The sequence below is a fragment of the Neolamprologus brichardi genome, chromosome 6 (genome assembly GCF_056152115.1).
Source record: "Neolamprologus brichardi isolate AB-2024 chromosome 6, ASM5615211v1, whole genome shotgun sequence".
NCBI lineage: Eukaryota > Metazoa > Chordata > Actinopteri > Cichliformes > Cichlidae > Neolamprologus > Neolamprologus brichardi.
The window spans coordinates 21,252,639-21,270,847 of NC_142109.1; the positions used below are offsets into that span (position 1 = coordinate 21,252,639).

General features: G+C 41.4%; 1 protein-coding gene across 10 annotated transcripts in view; it reads right to left on the reverse strand.

Annotated features, from left to right (window-relative positions):
* Nucleotides 1–18,209, reverse strand: part of LOC102777724 (nuclear factor 1 X-type-like) — a 108,904-nt gene that overhangs the window by 24,446 nt on the left and 66,249 nt on the right. The gene's annotated exons all lie outside the window — the stretch shown is intronic.

Here is an 18,209-nt window from a genome sequence, read left to right on the forward strand (position 1 = left end):
CTCATGCCATCGGCCGTCCATTCAGGCCTAGCTAGGCTTTTGCTAGCTAGTAAGCTAGCTAAAGGAGGTGTTTATCTGCAGGCTGTAGGTGATAACAGAGCACACAGACTCCTGCCAGCAGCACTTGCCTTGCAGCCACACTAAGCCACAGATTACTGAGCAGAAACAATAACAGACCTGTCTCGCTGCCTACGAAGCAGTGCTTATCCACCGAGAGAGGGGCGAGACAGACAAGAGCGAGAATGAAAGAAAGAAAGAAAGAGCACAGAAATGAAAGAGAGCTTCTTTTTCCCCTCTCTTTTCATGCAGAATGTCTCGCTCTTCTGTGTCTCTCACTGGCTGGGTGTAATCCTGGCAGCCATCTTAGAGCTTGGCAGCCATCTTAGCATTGGCGGTAGTGCCACATTCCAGCTAACTGACGGCACTCACTCCAAACATACGAGGCTGCGCCCCCGCCACGCATGCACACAGACACATTCAGACACACACACACACACACGTGCACAAACACTGAGGTACACACGCAGAGTAAACATATATGGTGGCCAATGAAAGCTGTGGAGAAAACAGCCTCACTTCAATGGACTTTTTAACCGTCGTGTAGTATTTCACCGGAGGGCTCTACATTAATGTAAACACTATTTCTCACACTATGCATACGGCGCTTAGATGCAATGGACCGTTACTGTATGAACAATATGCTTTACAGATATCTCACAATCTAATACAGAAAGCATGGCTGCCACATAGCTGCACAAATTCACGTGTGAGGCATGAATTTTGAAAAACTGTAAAATGTCCGAAGCCTCTTTCCTACACCAACATTTCCTTTGGTGGATTTGCTTCAAGAAATCATATTGGCGCATACAACTTATTATCATGTTTTCTGTGATTATGCATGTCTACTGACATGCATAATCAGTTCTGTGTTTATATTTGCTTCCACAGTTGATTATTTACAGTAACAAGTGTGGCACCTGATGCTCAGTTCTGTTTGTTTAGGATATTAAGAAAGTTACTAATTGAAGGATTATTCTGTAGCCAGTCTGCTCCTGCTACCTGACAGATGTTACAAATAATTGCTGCATAAATAGCAGAAATCAGAATCTGTGTTTTTTTTAAAAACAAATATAACAAGTTCAGCCCATCCTGCAATACCGCAGTGACAGCAGGAAGCTCTTATCACCTGAATCTTAATTTGGCTTTACTTAACAACGATAATACCATCTTCTGGTTTAGAATTATATTCTGCAAATCTTATTGGGTAATGGAGAACAATTGATTTTCAGTATGGACATATCACATTCTGGAAAGATCCTGCACTTGGAAACTCTGCCCTTCTGTCTTAAATTGCCTATTGTTGGCCTGTCATGACCTGAACATGTTCTGCTCTTGTTTAGGTGTGAAAGCTAAGGCTCATGGTATAGATAAGAGCTGACAGGCACATATGAGTAGCAGCAGGAAAACTGATAGCTGTTCTCAACATCACCCTGAGGTTTTGACTGCCCAAACCACACCAACTCTCACGGTATATGAGACCGATTGATACAGAGACTCCTATCATCGCTCTGATTTTTCATCTTATTTATTTCTTTTTTATTCTAAGCAAAGAACTTTTCATAATACTATTTTCCCACCTTCCTTCAAAATCTTTTTCTGCAAACTGCACAATATGATAACCTACATAGATACTGAAGCTATCAACAGCTGTGGCTCTATTGCTCTGAGCTCAGGCTCTTTAGCCTACTAAGACTGTGCTTACAACAAATCGCAACATCACTCAGTGGAAATAGGTGCCACTGTTGAGTTCAACAGTGCATCATAAAGCTGTAGAGACGAGTGAGGAGGACAGGGCGAGAGGGAGGTAAGACAGAGGTCTGGTGGCTGGTTATCACTGCTGTGCATGCTGCAGCCTACGACAGCAGCCACAACCCCCCACTCCACACTCAACACCCTCCATCCACGCATCCAGCCCCTTATCTTCTCACCGCAGCCCCCTAAAGCCCTCCCTTCAGCAACCCCAATCAGAGTCCTGCAGCCACTCCCTCCCTCAGATGCCCCTCTGCGTCCTCCACCAGCAACCCATCTCTGACTTCAAACCTTTCAGCCTACTCCGCAGCCGCTTGAACCCAGTGAATTAAAAAGACGACATACAAAGAAAAACAGTGCACGCATTGTGTCCTGATGGTGCACATGAGAAGCCCACGCAAACTCTACTCTGATAACAGTGTATGAATACCTTGGCAATTAGAGCGGAATGACTATACAAATATATACAGTTATTCATGACGGACTTTATGTGATTCAGCCCATCCATCAATGTTGATGTAACCATTTAGGTAAATGAGTATCACAGTGATTAACTAAAACTTAGCTAAACATTGGATTTGCACTAAATTTTTCCCTGGATTTCACTTTTATGAATAGCACGCAACATCCTGGAAGTAAAGAGTAAATTGGGATGTCGTAAGTCCCTAAAAATGAGAGCTGGTTATCAACAAACTTGACTTTGCACAACTAAATGCTGGTGTACGCTCAAAGTAAATGAGTGCTAATTATGTGTAAATGTTTGGGTTTTTAATCATTAGTTTATGATCATTTTAAATAATAATTTTTTACATTTTAAATAAATAAATAGTGTAGTGAGTTTTAGTTGAGCATCTGCTTTCTCTCTGTGCTGGTTCTTTATACTGTCACTGATTGCTGATTGCAGACTTTTCTCTCTTACAACCCCGCTACAATCCACACAACCCAACTCATCATGGCTTTGACATACAGCACCATGCATCTGACTGTGGCTGTGCTCTCTAGGTTGCAATCCTTCTTACTATCTCTCTGACACCCAGCACTAATTCCTGTGGCTTTCCTCCTAAATTTCATGAGGTCAAGTGGAGGATTCTCCTTCTCCTCAATTTTAAAAAAAACAAACGTATGATATCCTCATTACTTATAATAATTCCTAAGCTATTAAATTTTCTTCACTAATCACTCTTTCCCCAATATTACCTCCTGCGCTGTTAATCTCCAAGGTCACAAATGGACCTATTAAAGAATCCTCCCCAACAAACAACTAATCAATCCAACATCTGTTCCACAGATGTGGATAAGGGTTTTAACTCAGTGGCTTTTTCAACTGTTTTGGTCATCGGAAGACGCTAAAGCTGTGTGTACTCAAGTGAGGACTAACTCCGTTACAAATTTCATCACCTGAAAGAACTCTGGGTCAGTAACAAACTGAAAGTGCTCAAATTGTACGTTTACAGGTGTAAAAACTGAGGCACCAACGATTGTAAAAGCAATTAAACCAAAGAGAAAAACCAAAGGCACAATTTATTGTCTATAAAATGAACCACGTTACCTTGACCTCAAGCACATATTGGGTGATGACTTTTTAAGCGAGCACTGTGTGTACATTTGATTAAATTCTGACCAACACTGTAGGAGGAGTCGCGACTGTGGATTGTGGCCAGATGCTTTGCTACGGCATAAGCTCATCAGTCCTTTGGACGGATAAACTAACTAGACCTCTGTGATTTGAGGAAAATCTGAAATGTGTCAGGACATTGCTCAAGATGATTATTTCGCTTGGAACATTTAAATCAATACTCACTAATCCATAATACAATTCCTATATTTTTTCTTTTTAATTGATATACTCTTGACATAGACATAAAACAGTGAGAGACCGCGAATCTTGTCTCCTGACAATGGAAATACGTCTTGCTGGTCATCGCTGATCAAAAATGAAAGAAGTAACAAGTGGGCTCTGCAGTGGCACATCGCTGTTTGACAGATTCATAAACACTGCTTGTCATTTGTGAGTATGTGCGGTACAACCACGCACACTGCCAACATCAACATGAAAACCAACAAGTGAGCTAATGTACTCTGTAGCCACATCAAACCAGCATGTGTCCATATGTGTGAGCATGCATGTGTGTAACTACCAGTATGTGTTGAGATTCCCCTCCTTGTTGGAACAAATGTCAACTCCACCACTCCCCCTCCGTCTCCTCCTCCCCCTCAGCTCTCCTCTCCTCCCCAAAACACAGGATAACGCGGTACAGCATCCCAATTGGGTTTCGCTTAAGAGGTTTATCGGTATGTTGCTAAACATTCTGACCTTTTTTTAATCCTTAATGCGCTTAAAATGTTCCAAACCCTCCTAATCCCCCCGGCTATCCCACACAGATGTTCACTCAGCTCTTTTATTGGATGTTATTTTATTTATTTTTTTTACCCTTTTTATTTTAATATATATATTTCTGTTTCATTTTTTAATTTTTTAAGTCTGTATCATACGAGGGAACATTTCTGTTTCTGTGTTAATAAGTCTTCATCACTTCTGCTATTTAGTGTATACATCTCTGTATGTGAGCAAAAACGCTTTTGTCCTAAAAGTCTTAACCAGATCCCCATGTGCTGAAACCAAAGTGTGAATGTGACCTTTACAAATCTTTACTCTTAGAGGAAAATCTTATAAGTTGCTTAGAAGTCAAACTTTGAATCAATAAGAGTCATAAGAGAACGGAAATGTCAGCGGAAACTGACAAATCTAGGGTGTAATTAGCTGCTATATATACTCACTGTTCGTCTGGCATATACAAAATGTATTACAAATCTGCACATGCACAACTGTTTATGTGAATGCACAAATAAATGTATGTATCTATATATGTATACATGTGTGTCTGTGTGTATTTGTTTGTGTCCCTGTATCACCGTGCCACTGTGCCAGGCAGGCTGTGAGGCGGGTTGGGAGAGTAGGGCTCTGTGTGTGCGTGTGTGTGTGTATGTGCGCGTGTGTGTGTGTGGAGCAGGTGTGCCTGGCCGCCCTGCGCAGCTTGCTGCCCATCTGTGCTCCCGTCTGTGTGCCGCCTGCGCCCACGCTCTGCCAGCAGCACCGCACCATGGCAAGAAGACCCAGGAGAGAGAGATGCTGAGAGACGAAGGGAAGGATTGAAAAAAAGAGAGAAGGAGCGAGCGGGGAGGAGGAGGGAAGAGGAGTGAGGGGGAAGAGCAGTGGGAGGAGCAGAGAGGAGGGATTACAAGGCTTGGGGGTATGGAGGATGGGAAGAGAAGCGAAAGAAAAGTGGGAGAGGGAAAGGGAGCGGGTTATGGGTCTAGAGAGGATGCACGAAGTCGCAGGCACTGAGTGGAGAGGGTGATAGTCAAAGTGGAGGTTTGGAGGGTATTTGGCTGGCTGGATGCCCACACATACCCCACTCCTTATTTATTCTCCTCTGTCCCCCATTCCCCCACTTATCCTTGTTCTCATCCTACCATCACCTTTTCTCTCCACCAGTGCAATTTCTTGTATACTGCAATGTTTCTCCATCACTGGGTTTCCAGAGACATGTTTTTCCAAAAACGTTGACTTTATAAACTTGCCAGATTATTCCCAGGCTGCTGCAATATATGTTATGCTAATCCTTAGGTTTTAGGCCTATAACTTAGGAAATTCTGAACTTACTTAGGAAATTCTGACTGTAAGAGAAAAAGCCAACACACACTTCAGTAATGTGTGCTGTTAAATAGTAGTTAAAATCTTTATTTATAGGTTTAAACATGAATAGTTAGTTTCCTGTAGATGTGTAAAGTCATTCACTTGTGGCATTAAAGTAAGCCACAGTGCTTGATCAAAGTTTTAAGACTTTTAACCCATATTGCCCCGCTCTACAAGTTTACTGTATTGAGCTGAAAATGAGTCACAGACTTAGCATCTACACACACGTCGTGGCATGCTTCCTTAAATCAGAGCCTGTGAAACAATGCATTCTGTTAATCTTGCCAGTATGGGAAGCGTGTCAGATTACTCTAAGTCACTGATTCCCCCCACCCCGAAAAAAATAAAATAAAGAAGAAGAATGCAGATACAGTGAAAAATAACAAAACACAGGGGATTTTTCCCCCACAGAGGTCTTTATAATACTGTATTTACTATGCAGATGTGAGAATATTTTTGCCACAGTCTGGTGTTTATTTTAACACACAAACATTAACCTTTTTTTTTTTTTATTACTGCCCCGTCTGAATTTATGTAAATGTTTACGGAGCGCTCAGTGGTGAAAGCATTTATATCTTTGTATTTGTACTATTCACAAGTGTGGTTTTCCTTGTTTAATGCTAAAGAAACAGAAGTGTATCCAAAGGCAGACAGCAAAATACAACCTCAAGTTGGAAAGAGCAACAGTATGGAAAATGTAAATAAATACAGCAGGAGTTTCTCAATTTACTTTGACTTGTACAGTATGTCATTCCAAACAGTTTGAAGACAAGATATATAATGTTTGTCAGGACACCTTTAGTTTATTTGTAAGGACAAATGAATGCCTGCTTTTCAGGCCTCAAATGTATTCCAAAAAATATCTGCATGGTGGAAAGTTATGAGCCAGGGGTAAAAAGCCATGAGGTAAAAAATAAATAAGTGATGATGTGATGGAGCTAATATCAGCTGGCGGGTGGAATCATGATTTGGGATGAAGGGATGAAGATCAGTGTAAAAGAGAACCACTGACAATTTTAACAACAATGTTGCTCAAAGAAAAATGGTTAAGGATCTGGAGATGTGACCCTCTAAGGTGCATAACAATTTAAAAAATTGAAGGAAAATTTAGAGATGTCTGTGTGTAAAAGGCGAGAGCACAAATCTATGCTGAATACTACTGATATTCATTTTGTCAGCCAGCATAGCATCAAGAATGCCATTTCTATAAGTGATCAACCATTTGGGCTCCAGTCACATTAGATGAAGACTGAGTCTAAGCTCTTTACTTCGTGAAACAACATTAACAACATCAGTTTCAACAAAAAGTTAAAACAAAATTCAACAAAGTTTCTCAGAGACATCTTTTGCAGTGGCACTGCTGGGAATTGTTGTTTATTAAAAGATAAAACTAAGAAAGTTTATTTTTCTCTATGATCAGGAGGGCTTCTAGCTGCTTTTCTGGTACTGTGGAGATTGGTTTGGTCATGAGAGACTACACTTAATCATTTTGTATCTTCAGCCCCTAAAAGCCTGTACTATGGAAAGGAATTGCAAAGTTACAAAGTGTTTGAAGAATTTCAGTTAAAGTATGTCCCCATTTTTAAACCTAGCACAGTTCTTGTGATGAAACAGGTAATGTGCTGTTACACTATCGGCAGTACAACACAGGTCAATGATAATTTACAAAACACTGCAATATGCTTTGATTTTATTTCACCAAGTTTTTGTACTTTGGAGTTGTGAGATCAAATCTGAATCCTTTATGAACTCTCTGCAAGACACAACAAAAGCTCTCAGCACATTCTACATGTTTATAGTTTCATTTAGTGATCGAGGCAATAAAAGGTTTTGTGAGGCAGGAATGCTTCTAAGTATCCCATTTGGTTACAGTGATCATTGCTATGCAATGCGGTCACAGAAGCCTCCGACAGCACTCTGATTCATAATTAATATGGACAGTCGAGTGTAAATGAGATTCTGTGCTTTGGAGTCATGCTGACGAGACTTGCCTTTGGACAGACACTCAAAGTCCTGAAGGAGCGCTAGGGCTCAAGGAGCAAGAATCCTACTTAAGCTGACACAAGAAGGCACAGAGCCTAACACACAAACACAAGCGAGCACACACTTGTACAAACGTACTCTGTGAATGTATTAAAAATAATGTGGAAAAAGTGTACCGACACTGAATTAATGTGTTCAGCTTGCGTGTATCTACGCGTGAAGTTGTGTTATCTTTATATCGGCATGAAGACCTTGCATTATGTACATTTAAGCTGCTTCATTAACAGCAGCTCAAGAGAAATGCATGTGTGAGTGTATCTGTGGCTGAGGCTGGGGGCCCCCAGCACGGTTCACGACCTAGCCTAACAGAGTGTGAACGTCCCCCTGCCGAGCTGATACTGATATAACTGTCCTGTAAGTGGTGTTGACACCAGCATTATTACCCTGTCAACCTTCATCTCTACTCAGCTTAAAGGAGTCAACCGGGCGGGGGCCCAAACGTGTTAAGGACCAGTGTCTCTGCAATGCCCTGGTCCAGCCCAAATAAATACAGCTGCACAAAGGCCGGAAAGGGAAAAAGAAGGGGAACATGTGGGAGGGAGAAGGAGGGAGGAAGAGGCGGTACACTTATTCTCACTATTCTCACTACCTACGTGGCTTTCACAAGACACAAACATCTAAATCACACACACATACACACACACACACACACACACACACACACACACACTGAATAAATGGCTGCAGTGGTTTGCTATCGCCACCAGGTGGCATTTTCCTGGCACACGTAAACCATGGTGAAATGCAAATAAAGCAACAAGGCCTTGGGCCAGGCGTCTCAGTTAGCTCAGACTTCACTCTCTAGACTGCAGAGAAGCAGGCCAGGAATGGAGAAAATGGAGACAAAGAGATGAAAAGGGAGAGAGAGAGATGTGATGTGAATAAAATCAAAGAGAAATATGGAGCCGTGAATATTATTGAGATGTGAGTAGGAGCTTATCCCTTCTGCATTTTGCCCTTAGATAGCAAGACCCTTACATAGCATGCGTACTATCATGTTCAAAGAAAGTGTTTCAAATCAAAATGCCTTACACTCTGCAACATCAGGAGCTGAGCACTGCTCAACAAAGAGACAGAGACAGAGAGAGGGGAAATACAGAGACACAGATATGCGAGCCAAGGGAATATAGATTTGCAGGGGAAAGAACATGATTTGAAAATGGAAAGAAGAATAACTACATGAAACTGTGGCAGAATGCATGTTTGCAGCTGAAGAAACCAGCACAAGAATCATAAAACTTTGCAAAACAAAATCAGGAAGAAATTAAAAGGCAGTTTAGAAAAGGAAGTATGAGTATGAGAAGCATCTCACAGTTTTCAGCTTTGTAAGAGGAAAGCTGGAAATGTTGCAGAGAAAGTACAGTACTAAGCTGAGTATGGAACTGAAGAGCAAGGGAAGGCCATGTGTTGAGACTTGGATTTCTCCTCCCCCGGTCCCTTTTCCTGCTGCCCTAGATACACACTGTGGGTCTTTGTGCTGAGGGTGTTACACACACTTCCTGTCTGGCCAGCAGAGGGGTGCTTTAAGGTAAGTCTCTCCCCCATGTAGCACTGGCTGTCCTTCCATTTATTCCTTTCTCTTTCTATATTAGACTAATGTTAGTCTAATATAGTCAATATATCTTTATATGTATTCACCTACCTGGTTCCAATGCATCAGTCAAACACTTTTAAACAACACAGACCACTCGCTTTCTGCCCACACATCCTTACCTGTTTACCAGCACGTCTTAAGTATTATTGTTTTTGTTCTTTCTCTCACTTTTATGCCTGAAACTCTTTCCAGTTTGTTACAAGATACATAAAAGAAGGTGATTTACACTGATAGAACGTTGGTGCACTTGCGCAGCCAAGGACACTTCGATAAGAGTGAGAAAACATCCTCAACACACACACACACACATACACATGCACACAAATCCACAAAGTGATACTGAGCAAGGTTGCCAACTCCTCCAAAAGCACCACTGAGATAACAGTGATAACAAACATTCTTCCAGCAGCCAAGTCTTTTTCTCTCGGGGAACACTTCAATGAAAATTCAGAGCAAATGTGCCACTTTATGAACATAACAATACGTCAATAAGTCTGCTGGGTGAATACGCTGCACTGGAAAGCAAGAGACCCAATTACAGAGAAACTCTTAAGTTGTTTGCTCCTGAGAAATGGAATGATGAAAGAAAAGACAGAATACATCCATTTGAATGCATCTGAAAATTATTATTGTTCTATTGGGAATACATAAAACTCATAATCAAAATAATTTTCTACTGGAAAAAAAGTTCTCTCTATAATAACATCTAAGTGATCCAAGTCATATATCTGGAAAAAAAATCCAAGTGTATAATTTCAATAAATATAAACACATAAAAATAACATTAACTTTTGCATGAAGTAAATATTGGACACTGCCCCCTGCTTGGTTGCATTCATACAGTGCACCATTCAGTGGGCTCTGTTCTGCCACAATATGAGTCTCAATGGGAAGTATGAACAATCAAAGAGACTGTCCTGTCAATCTGTGCCAAGAGGACAGAGGGAGTGTGAGATTCAGAAACTAAGAACGCTGTGGGAGGTAGTCGGGGGGAATCAAAAGAAAAAAGGAGTAGAGATGCTAGCAGGAGAGGAGGAAAGGAGCTGTTGGCAAACACAGGAGGAGAGCAAAAACAGGGCTGCATGTAAAGGCTGTGTATATTATACTGTATATACATGGAGGAAAACTCTGGGAGAGCAAACTTGATCAAAGAGGTCATGCTGTCACGTTGACAACACACAGACACACTCAGAGAAGAGCGGAAGGACATGGAGCTTGCTCTGCCAAGCAGTGGTCACCTCTGACCCTTTGGCTCTGCAGTTGGAGATGATGCCAGCCAGACAGCTCAACGTAGGGCAAGCAAAGCAAACAGTGTGTTTGAACGTGTTTATAAGTGTGAGTGTGTGTTTGTGTGTACACAGGGGTGTGGACCCGCAGTGACCAATCACAGCCGTGTCAAAATGTATGCGCCAATGATAGCAAAGTTTCACAAGGTTGCCAAGGGGTTGATGTTCGCTCATTTTGCGCCATGTCAATGTTCATTTTCTGTGTATCACTGTGTTGCTGATGTGTCGCCGTGTGTTTGACTGTTGCTATGCAGACTGAGGATTACAGAGGAGGAAGAGAGGAGTTTGCACGGACATGGCAAAGCTGACAGACTATGAACTTGTGCCCTCGAGCCCCAGGTTTCAGGAACTAAACTGCCATCTTATCAAGTCTGGTTCACGGTGCATGCGCTTTTACCACACAAAGAGACAAGAGCGTGCTCAAAAAGAAACAGCGTGGCACTTGGTAACGTTCGCACATTTTTACATAAGCACACACACACATACACAAACTCTCGAGGCGCTCTTTGTCCATTGTGCAGCCCGGTCAAGGCAGATGATGAGAGGGATGAGGGGTAAAGGGTGAGGTCATGTGAGGGAGCTGGAGCCAGGCGCAACAGACAGGCTGAAGTCAACCCAGCAGTCACTATCACCAGCAGGCATTCTGTGAGTTTATCTTTGGGTGTAATCTTTGATGGAGCGCCATGAGCAAAGATAAAAATTTGATGCTATGTATTTAGCTGCACAAAAAAGGAAGAAAAAAAAACTCCTCCTTAGTGCATGAGGTCAAATATACAATAAAAAGCATTATAAAACTACAAAATATATATTTTTAAAAAATCTCACCACACCAATTTGTGGACCCTAATTAATTTATTTCTAGTAACAAAACATCCATAATTCAGGAAAGAATGGTTTCCAATGATGCCAAGATAATCCAACAAATGGCAATTGTGGTAACCCTCACAGCAAGTGCAGCTCCGAACAGCTTGGAGTTCAAACAAACAAGAGAGGGAACCAACACAGACAAGCAGATAAACCAATCAGGATGCAGTTGTACAGTAAAGCAGACCACCATCTGTTTGGCAGTATAGACACTCAATGGGGAGCTGCATCACTGCCACACGGGGTCAATATGCGCGTGTGTGAGGGTAAAAGAGTTAGCACGAGTTATTTGATTAAGTGACACAGATAAAAACAGAGATTGTTACTGGATAATGTATACATGCACACATTTTCTCTCTATCACCTCTTGTTCAGTCTCTTTCTCCAGAAAAGAGCACTCAGTTCAGGCAGAGGACATCAGGCGACCCCAAGGCTTCTGCCAGACAGCAGAGGTCCTCAGTCTGCTTAGAGTTCTGATCACAGACAAAGCATGTGTGTACCCAGAGAGAACAAGTTGCTAAAACACCACTTTTGTGTGTGTGTGAGAGAGAGAGCCATGTGCTAGTTTGTCAGCCATCTTCAGTCATTTCTTTCCTTCTCTTCTTGTCTACCCTATTTTAAATAGATTATATTCAGAAACAAAAAAAGCTTCCATGTATTGATTGATCTTGCTGTTTCAATGTGTACGTATCAGTGTTTATGTAAGGATTCACATCCCCACCACCACCGAGCGCTTAGCCCGTAAGCCCATCCCGCTTAACTTCTCTTCACTAATACTAATTCTAAATCTAATTCACCTCCTTACCACAATCACCCCACACAACATCCCTGCAACTCTGCCCCAGCTAAGCCCCCCCCCCCACACACACACACACAGACGCAAAAACATACACGCACAGACTATCTGATTGTCCACATGGCAACTGGACCATGGTATTTGACTGTGCTGTGTAGCTAATCCATATTAATAGTGCTTTGCTTAGCCTCAGCCTATGACCCTAATCAATGAAATTTAGTGTAACCCCGGATCCAAAGCTAAAGCTAAACACACAGTTACAGTACAGCTTCCCACAATCACACTAGGGGTTTATTTCAGAATGAGGGTTTAGGGAAAACTAAGAGCTTGTTAATCCTTAGGTGAGGGAAACTCTGGGCTTTCAGTTAAACTAATTCTCAGTCAGTTACTGTGATAACATGACCCTTCCTGAGAACCAAGAGATACTCTTCAGGTCCTCTTGCAGAACCTGAAGGAGCTGTCTGACATGTTTTATTTCCTCAGAAGTCAATGAGAATCTAAAAATAAAACAAGTATCAGAATGTCACAAAACATTTACCGTACATGACTGAAACAACTTCTACTTTACATCTGAATAATTCAAATCAATTATATATATATTTACATATTTAACTAATTCTATGCTGTGAAATTCCACTGTTAATCAGCTACTAAAGGACTCAAAGTCTGCTAAATTATGAATGACTGGCGTGCACACTGAAGAAAATGCAAGAATTGTAAACCTACTCACAGTTTCTCCACTCCAACTTTCATTGTCCCTGCTCCTGATAAATCTCTACTGTCACATGCTATTTCAATGCACAGTCTAGAAGCTCTGCTCCATGTTTACCCTTTGCCATGGTGGATTGCAGCTTATTGATGGTGGCTTTTTTAAATGCATCATGCATGCTGTTAACTCAGAGTGAACAAGTGTGAACATGCTCAGAGATGACTGAACCAACACTGATCAGCTGAATTGAGGCCCCTGACGCTCATTTTGGACTGAGACAAGAGAACACAAACAATTAGGGGCCTGTTCCAGAAAACAGATTTGGTAAAAAATTTGAGTTTAACCCTGAGATGATGGAAATTCCCGATTTTCTGCATCATAAACAGTTAACCTCTAGTTTAGTTCTCAGTGTTGCTGACTCTTTGAACCGAACATGCTCTTAAACATAATCCGAGTTTCTCTGATTCTTCCTTTTATGCTGCACCTGAAGCAACTCTGTTTTGTTTCCTCATGCATACTTTCAGTATCAAAGTATATATCGGATTACATTGACCTGCACAACTTAATGTCTTTAATACACTAAAATCCCAGGTGACAGGTCACATGTTTGCTTTTCATTGGACTGATTTAATGAATCCATCTGATATTGGTGTAAGGACAGCTTAGTGGTGTTCAGCACAGAATAAAATCTATAGGTTATCTTTTTCTAACACTGTGGATTCCCCACACTAAAACATTTACTGTGCACTGCTGTAGCAATCACTGTTTTAAAAAAATAACTTGTATGAAGTTTTAGACACATAAAATACTCAATATAAATATTTCTGAGTGAGGATTTGTGTGCTACAAATAAGAAAACCCCAGACTTCTAAAACTGGTCCAAATGTAGTTTCTGAATTTAAGCACTTAAATTCAGAAACAGCTGAATTTTTGGACAACAATTTATATTGCTGCTTGTTTCGTTTGTAATTCCTATCAGCAAAATTACATCTATTATAAAATATATTAATTCTTTATTTTATATTAAACACAAAATAATAAAACAAAAAATTTCAAGTCTGAACTTGTCCTTGCAAATCATCAGATTAATTTTTACTGGGTCAAGCTATGACTTTAAAGTCATAAGTAAACTGTACGTTATCATTTTGATTCCTATCATAGCACAACTGAATATTACAGGTGACAACATATTTATCAATCTCATGTACAATTTAATAGGATTCAAACTGCATTACTGATTACTGGAAATTCAATCTGGGCAAATGATTGAATTGAGGACACTTTAAATGTATTTATCGGTATTCGTCTTAACTTGCTGACTCTCTTCTACACCTGTGGTTATTCATTTATTTTTTATAAAAATATTCTGGTCCATATTGGCCCACGTTCATTTTTCTGACTACACTGGAGGCTCTGCTCTTTATTTACTGGTTGCCACGGTGAATCGCGGTGTCAGAGCTCCACTGATGATGTTTTTTCTTTATTACCCAAACATGTGCTTAACTAAGAGGGAAGTAACTCTGACCAGCTGTCTGAAACCCAAAACTTAGACTTACCCGTCTTAGAGTTAATCAACTCTTAGTGTTTGCTCTCTGCAACAGATACTAGTACCCAAGGTCATTGTTCTCTCCACCAAACAAGTACAATTTACTTAACAAACATGAGCTTTCATCAGCAGCATATATAGGTATAAAGCAGGAAGCAATGTGTGTATGCTGGGGTAGAGTTTTGTCTTTGAGCAGAACTGATCCCCAGTAATCTAACCCCGTGATGTAATGCCTGGTGAAGCCACCATAATATGTTACATAACCTTATAAAAGGCTTATGTACCCTAGGGTTCACAGGGTTCATTTAGGAGGATGAATGGCTGTTTTGTCAGGAACCAGTGTAATATGATCAAGATATTAAGTAATTCAATAATAAATACCAAGATATTCAAATCAACAGGGAAACTCTAATTTAAGCATTGCTGTTTCCCACTTTTCCCTGCTGTAAATTTTAATTATGTAAAAATCAAATACCTGCAATCAGCCCAGAGTATGTTCAAAAAATGTTAAGTGTTATTATACTGCTCCACTCCACCAAGAGAACTTGTTTAAAAAGACCCAGCCTTACTAAGGTTGTTGCAGAGCAGCAGCACTTGACACAAATGGGGATATTCAGCCACCAAAAGTGGCGATAGTCGTATCAGTATTAGCATACCAACTCACAGCATACCTCCCAGGCCCCCAACTGTTCTTAGCTCAGAGGAAAAGGCTTTTGATTTGGTTGTGACTGGCAGCTCATGTAAACACTGCATCAGCTAGTGAGCGATAGAAGAGACTGGGAGAGAGTTGAACATTTGCCAAAAGCTGCAAAGCCAAGTTTGGCCCTATAGCGCTCTGTGCGTGTGTGCATACGCGATGAAAAGAGGGTATGTGCAGGCATAAGTGTGTACATACAGTATTTGAGCACGTGTGTCTGTGTTTAACCCATTTACGTAACAGTCGGGGTCCCTGGGTTCAAGCAAATTTAAAGACTGAGCAAGCAAGAAAGGCAGAGAGAAAAATAAGTAGAGGAAGGAGCTATACAGGCAGGGGGACAAGGGGGGAGGATAGCAAGTTCTGCCAAAACAAAAACAACCCAAAAAAAAAAAAGATTTAGGCGAATTTAGGAAGGACAAAAAACAACAGAGAAAGCAAAAGGTAGGAGTACAGACTTCATGGAGGATAAAGCACAAAAAAGCAAGGTAAAGCAGGAAGAAAGGAAACCCCACTTTTCCACTCCTTCCTTGTTTCCAAGCAAAGAGTCTCTCTTCAGAAGTGGGAGCACAAAGCGACTGACACCTGACAAAGGGATTTTAATGGAGGGAGTTTAACGAAGCAGAGGCTGAACAGACTTTTCGAGCCCAGACACCAGGCTGCTTTGACGACACTGCAAAGAGATTAAGAAACTAAGATGTTGCCCTTGACAGAAAAGAAGGAAGAGACTCAGACAGAGAAGAGAGTGTGAGAAAGTGTCGGGAGAATGAGAGACCAGGAAGAAAGATGGGGAACCAGGGACAGAAAGAGAAAAGACAAAAAGCATGAAAGTGAGAGAGAAGGAGAAAAAAGGGAGAAGCATGAAGGCTTGTTTCTGGTGGGACTCCAAGAGCCAGCATCTGTTTGGCTTGGGCTCAGAAAAGTCTAGTGTTTCACCCTGCAGCGCCCGGGGGAATGCTATTCCAGGCTGCATGGGCTTCTATGAAAAACAGCTTTATGTGGAAAAGGGGAGATGGAGGGAACCGGAGAAAGAGAGGCAACAAGGGAAGGAAGGAAAAGGAGCGAGAAGGAGGTAGGGAAGGAAAAAAGCAAAAGTGAAAGAAAGGAAGAAAGTGAGGGAAGAACTGATCTTTTGAGATCTTTGTAAAACAACAATGAGTGAAAATAAGAGAAAGAACAGAAACAAAGCACGTGGCAGAGATGAGGGCCAGTTTTTTCTCTCAGTTTCACCTGTTAGCAAACTTGATTCATGCTGACCTCAACGACACCCGTTTTATTCAAAACTCAAAAAAGTGGAGGTGAGGATAATGAGGCAACAGAACACACACAGAGGATTTTTGTCCCTCCTCAGCATCTGGGCTAGGACAGCTGTGTTGTGCCTCTCAGGCCTGGGTATCCTCACCTGTCAGTCAGTCGGCTGAAGCTCCCAAGGGACAACAAGCAGCTGGCAGACAGGTGCTACTGCCATCTACCACCCAAACCACACCTATGCATGTGTGTCTCTCCCTGTGTTTGTATGTAGATGCATACTTCTGAACCACAAACATGGCAACCCTTCATGCAGCAGAGTTTGTGTAGAATAGACAGGCACAAACAAACATGAAGCAGCTTCATGTTAGAAAGAAACATATAAGCTGGCAGTCAATCAGTGCACGGCTGCAAAAGCTAAACCACTGCTGTGCAGTAAAGCAAAAATACGATGCTTCTAATGTATGTGTGCGTGCGTGCGCGCACATGTGTGCATGTTAGGGAGGCAGGGGGAGCTATGTATTAAAGCAGAGCCTTGGGCTTAATCAAAAGCAGAGGCACTTTCCCCTGGAAAAACAATGAGGGAAAGCAAAGTTTACATGAGCTAATTGACAGAGAGGAGAGGGGGGCTAGATGGATATGTGAGCAAGAGAAGCTGGAAGGGAAGAAAATAAACACACAGCCGAGTTACAGCATGGCAAGAGATGGAGGGAACAAGAGAGAGAAAAAAGGAGCAGAGCATCAGGGTGACACAATGAAATCATGGAAATTTTTCATTTCTCGATATCTCATCACCACCGTTTCTGTGTCTGTCTCTGGGTTATAACTTCCTCTCCTTTTTCTTTTTTGTCTTTTCAGTGTCCAAGCTCAATAGCATAACTCCACTCTGTTTTGTAAAATGTTTATGATACGAGTCATTATACGAGAGCACATATGATTCTTGCTTGTACATTTATATTAAATTCAACAGTGGAAACACTCCCCCACCCCACTCGCGCTCTCCGTACTATTCTCAATCTAACTCCATCCAGATCCCACTGGAACACATAAGCCGGTACTATCCCTGTACTATCAGCTTTGGGGGGGATTTCACTCATTTTAAGGCATTTACTTGTCCAGCCTGGATTGATGTTGAGTAAAGCAGCTCCCAAAACTAACAAACCCGCACATAAAGCTCTTCAGGGTTGGTTGAGGACAGACTACAGAGTGGGAAAGCGAGAGAGAGAGACAAAAAGACAGACAGAGGGATGCTGTGTGGTGGTGCGAGATGACCAGGGGCCTTGAAATTCTTGACACTGAAATGGATGTGGAAAAAGTTTCTAGATTGATGCCAGGTCCTGCAGATTTTCTGGTTGTAGTGTTGAGGTTTCACTGTGAGCAGGGTGGGCTGGTATTAAACTTTTACCAGCTGTTAATTTGGGAAATAATACTTAATGACAGTCTTTATCCACAAATTAAATTGTATTTTTACAGTACTGAGCATGACTGGAATAAATGAAACCAGGATGCACGTTTCTTCTTTTTGTACTTTCTTTCCAGTGCAATATGAAAGACAAAAAAAGGAAAAAAAGTCTAACACACAGACAGTGACTGTACTCCTAAATACTGTATATCAATCACAAGGCTGCTGTGGGTCTACTGGGCAGCCTGCAGGTATGTTTAGCCTAGTCTTACTCCTAAATCATCACATGTGGATGAGTGGATCAGGCACTGATTATCTTTTCACTTAATTTTTCATCAGGCAAGGATAGAGAATTGTGAATAGGCTCATTTTAACCCAACCCATGATCTTTTCTTTAAGCTAACCAAGTAGTTTGGGATTCAAAACCACACTAAAGGCTGAAAAATGAAACTACTCCTGAGTGAAAACAAATTGAAACATAGTTAAAAAACAAAGGTCCTACACAGGACACAGACCCCGAG